Source organism: Macaca mulatta, chromosome 2, assembly GCF_049350105.2.
Source record: "Macaca mulatta isolate MMU2019108-1 chromosome 2, T2T-MMU8v2.0, whole genome shotgun sequence".
Lineage (NCBI taxonomy): Eukaryota > Metazoa > Chordata > Mammalia > Primates > Cercopithecidae > Macaca > Macaca mulatta.
The window spans coordinates 91,144,679-91,149,659 of record NC_133407.1 but is presented as its reverse complement, the minus strand read 5'-3'; the positions used below and the strand labels follow the sequence as shown (position 1 = coordinate 91,149,659).

Here is a 4,981-nt window from a genome sequence, read left to right as displayed (position 1 = left end):
ATTTTGTAGTGTTCAGTGCACAGGTCTGTGTATCTATTCTTAAGTTTATTACTAAGTATTTAGCTATGTGATACTATTGTAAATGATTTTGTTTTTAATTTCATTTTTGGATTGTTCATTGCTAGTATTTAGAAATATAATTCTTGTTGGTTATCTTTACAGCCTTGCCTAAGTCACTTGTTAGTTCTAGTAGTGTTTTTTTTGTTTGTTTGTTTTTTGTTTTTGGGTAGATTCTTTAGAACTTTCTCTATATATGCCATCTTTTTGGTTTTACTTCTTCCTTTCCATTCCGAATATCCTTTAATTTCTTTTTCTTGCCTTACTACATTGGCTAGGACCTCCAGGATAATGTTGAATAAAAGCAGTAAGAGCAAACATCCTTGCCTTGTTCTTCATCTTAAGTGGAAAACTATAAAATCATTCACCATGAAGTATGATTTTTTTTTTTTTCACAGACATCCTTTATCAGGTTGAGGAAGTTGCCTTCAATTCCTGGTTTGCTAAGAGTTTGTATTATAACTTTGTAATGAATTTTGTCAAATACTTTTCTGCGTCTATTGAGATGATCACTTTTTTTTTTTGTTTTCAAATTTATCTTATTAGTATGGTGTATTAAACAGAATTGATATTTCTAAGTTAAGTCAGCCTTGCATTGCTGGGATAAATCCTACTTGACCATGATGTATAGTATTATCCTTTTAAATATAATATTGCTAATTAAACATGCTAATATTTTGCTAAGGATTTCTGTGTCTACGTTTATGAGGAATACTGGCTGCTAGTTTTCCTGGGATGCCTTTGTGTTGGCTTTGGTATCTAGTAATGCTGTCCTCATAAAATGAACTGTGATGCTCTCCTTCCTCCTGCTTTTCTGAAAATGTGGGTGGGGCTTATATTTTTTTCTTCCTTCAGTGTTTGACAGAATTACTAGCTATGCCATCAGAGCCCAGATTTTCTTTATTGGAAATTTTTAACTACTAATTCAATTTCTTTACTCTATATAGGTCTATTTAGATTTTCTACTTCTTTTGGCATCACTTTTGGTGATCAGTATCTTTCAAAGAATTTGTTCATTTCATCTAAGTTGTCAAATTGGTTGTTGTAAACTTGTTCATAATATTCCTTTATCTTTTTAGTATTTATAGTGTCTGTAATAACAACCATTCTTTCATTCTCAGTATTTCTAACTTACATCCCTTCTTGATCATTTTCTCTAAAGGTTTACTGAACTCTTTAAAGAACCAGCTTTTGATTTCCTTGATTTCTGTTCTGATCTTTATTACTCCCTTTCTTCTACTTACTTTGGGTATACTTTACTCTTTCTTTTCTAGCTTTTTTTTTTTTTTTTTTTTTGAGACGGAGTCTCGCTCTTTCGCCCAGGCTGGAGTGCAGTGGCCGGATCTCAGCTCACTGCAAGCTCCGCCTCCCGGGTTTACGCCATTCTCCTGCCTCAGCCTCCCTAGTAGCTGGGACTACAGGCGCCCGCCACCACGCCCGGCTAGTTTTTTGTATTTTTTTAGTAGAGATGGGGTTTCACCGTGTTAACCAGGATGGTCTCGATCTCCTGACCTCGTGATCCGCCCGTCTCGCCTCCTAAAGTGCTGGGATTACAGGCTTGAGCCACCGCGCCCGGCCTCTTTTCTAGCTTCTTAAGGTAGCAGCTTAGATAATTGATTTTATGCCTTTCTTCCTTTCTGGCATAAGCATTTAAAGCCAAACATTTCTTTCTTAGCACTGCTTGAGAGCTACATACCAAATATCTTCTTGTATTTTGTGTTCATTTTCACACAGTTAAAAATATTTTCTATTTTACCCAGTGAATTATTTTTTCACCCATGGGTTACTCAGACATGTATTCATTTCCACATATTTGGGGATTTTCCTTATTTCTTTCCATTTTCCTTATTTCTCTCCATGATTTTTAATTCCTTTGTAGTTGCAAAACATATCATATAATTTCAATTCTTTCATATTTATTAAAACATTTCATTTTTGTGGGCCAGTATACTATTCACCCTGGCTAATGTTTCCAATGCACTTGAGAATAATGTGTTTTCTACTGTTGTTGGGTATTCTGCAGATGTCAATTAGATGGAGTTGGCTGATTGCTTTATTCATGTCTTCTGTATCCTGTTTTCTGTTTACTTATTCTATCAACTGTTGAGAGAAGAGTATTAAAATCTCCAACTCTTCTAAATACTGAATTGCCTATTTCATCTCTCAGTTCTATCAATCTTTGTTTCATGGATTTTGTGCCTCTCTTAAGTGCATATACATTTAGAATTTTTATATTTTCCCGCCATATTTGTCACTTCATAATTTTGAAATGTTCCTCTTTATCTCTAACAATACTCCTTTTCTTACAATCTATTTTGGCTGACATTAACACAGTTACTCCAGTATTTTGAGGCCTGTTTTCTGAGGAAGGAAATCATCTAACCACCTCACACTGTCATTACTGGAAGATACACTTATTTTGATGATAGAAATTAAATAAAGATTTAAAAAGGTAATGTAATTACAGGTTCAGAAGATATTTAAAATGAAAGCATGTTTACCACAATTTTATACTAATACAATTAAAAATCTGGGTTAAAAAGTATATATGAACAAATGTGTGCCCTCCAATGTTCCCCCTACTCCAGAATTCACTCCATTACCAACATTGGCTTCACTTGGGGAAGAATATGAGCGAGTGGTCAGGAGAAACTGATACAGGAAATTAAAATGTGCAAATATGTCCTCTCCTTTATATTTTTTCTTTTCCTTATAAAAGCAAGACAAAAAAATAGCTATTGTTTCTTGAATTATTCGTAATATGAATGACAATGCGAGTCTTTCATTATTAAGCCTGACTGAAGCTTCTGCTTTGGTATATCTATTACTTAATTCGTCAAAGAATAGCTTTCTATTCCTATTTTACTAAGGTCGTGTGTATGTGTGTGTGTGCGTGTGCGCGCACACACACGTCTGTGCTGGAGAAAAGAAGAGGGAGGAAGGAAGGGAGGGAGGGAAAGAGAGAGAATTAATGTCTGTTATGGATTTCCTAAGATTAAAATGACCCTTGTATTTCTAGAATAAATGCCATTTGGCTATGGTGTGTGTGTGTGTTTTAACAAACTACTGAATCTGCTAATTATTTTAAGATAACTAATACTTTAAGTGAGATTGGCTTGTAGTTTTCTTTTTGTATGTGTGTAATGTCTATGTCCACCTCTAAAACAGAGTAAGAAGTGTTATAATAGCTTTTAATATACTGAATGTTTGAAAGAAGAGTAATGAGAAGGGGCTCATTTAAGTAGGTATTAAATCCTTAGTTATAAAAATAGAATAGTATTGGCCCATGCAGATCCAGAGAACAGAAGTGAGATCAGAAGCAAACTTAAGTACAATAGTTGCTGCAATTTCGTGTAGAGAAAAACCCCAGGACCTTTAATTAGGACAGATTATTTAATAGATGGTCCTGGTAGAATTGATTAGTCATGTGAACAGAAAAAAAAATGAATTTTTACTGCTTTAAAATAAACGAAGAAAACTTTAAAATGCTCCCAAGTAACACAAAAGATTGAAGAAATGGAAAAACATTCCACATTCTTGGATAGGAAGACAATCAATTCACAAAGATGTCAATTCTTCCTTAGATAATCTATACATCTGATGTAATCCCAATAAAACAACAATAGGATTTTTGTGTCTGTGTGTAGAATTAAGCATGCTGATTCTAATGTTAAAAAAAAAAATTGCAGGAGACCAGAAAAATTAGGGGAGGGGAGAAGGTAGGGGAGAGAAAGGTCTAGCCCTACTGGATAGGTCACTTCAAAGAGGGCTTGTGGGGCTGTGAAACCAAGAGGTAGGTCTTAACAGTATAACCAAAGACTGAAGTTCTCTATAGGATGCCATAGCACTTAATGGTGCTATGTTTTCCTCAGGAGATATGACTCAGCCACTCATAAACATAACACGATAGTCCATGATTGTTGACGTGGGAAAGTAAATACGTGTCTCAAAAGTTTGACCAAACTTTCTCTTCTCTGGAAAAAAAAATTATGAAACTAAAATAATCACAATGGTAAGATATGGCTCATGAACAGTCAGAAAAAAAAAAAAAAAAGAAAAAAGAAAAAGAAAAAACCCAGAAATTAAAAAAAAAAGACACAGAATGTGCTACATGATAAAGGTATCATTTCAAATCAATAGGGAAGAGACCAGCTGGAAATGGCTAGACATTTGGGAAAAAAGAGTGGGTTTTCAATTTATACCTTACATTGAAATGAATCTTATTAGAATAACAAACACAATGTAAAAATATAACCGTAAGGGTATAAAATTTCACCTATATTTGCAAAATTTTAAAAAATGCTAGAACATAGAGCAAAAAGATACACATAATGAAACAAGGGTGAAAAAGATATACAATAAATCAAAGAGGTTCAACAACTTAATACTTCCTTATTCCACAAGTTCTGAAATAAGAGAAAAATGGAAGAAAGGAAATTAAAGATACAAAAGAAAAACATTTGAGAGCTGGAGAGACTTACACGTTCAGATTAAAAGGGACCAGTGGACAGAATAAATGTAAAAAACTATACTAGACAATAAAAGATATAGATAAAAGCTTAAAAGCTTTCAGAGAGAAAAACAAGCAGTCTGCAAGAGAAAAATTATCTGACTGGAAATGCTATTCTCATCAATAACAAGTAAAAAACAATGCAGTAATTAAAATGCTGGAAAATAATTTGACCAGGAATTCTATACTCAGCAAACTATCATGTGTAAAGACAAAATAAAGGTATTTTCAGACCATTAGGTATCCAAAGTTTTACTTCCCCTGAACCAATTCTAAGGCACTTAATTGACTAATTACTCTAGCCAACCAAAGGTAGAGGTCAAGAAAGAGGAAGAGACCACATGCCAGAAATGATGGAACTGAACCAGTGGTCAAATAACGTAAGCAAATCATTAAGAAAAAGTAGTCCTGAGA

At 33.8% G+C, this 4,981-nt stretch overlaps 1 non-coding gene across 1 annotated transcript; it reads left to right on the top strand.

Annotated features, from left to right (window-relative positions):
• The first annotated feature begins 3,808 nt into the window (after positions 1 to 3,808).
• LOC114676592 (small nucleolar RNA SNORA25) lies at positions 3,809 to 3,940 on the top strand. The gene has a single exon (XR_003727643.1). It is a non-coding gene; the product is annotated as a small nucleolar RNA SNORA25 (small nucleolar RNA).
• Positions 3,941 to 4,981: the final 1,041 nt, after the last annotated feature.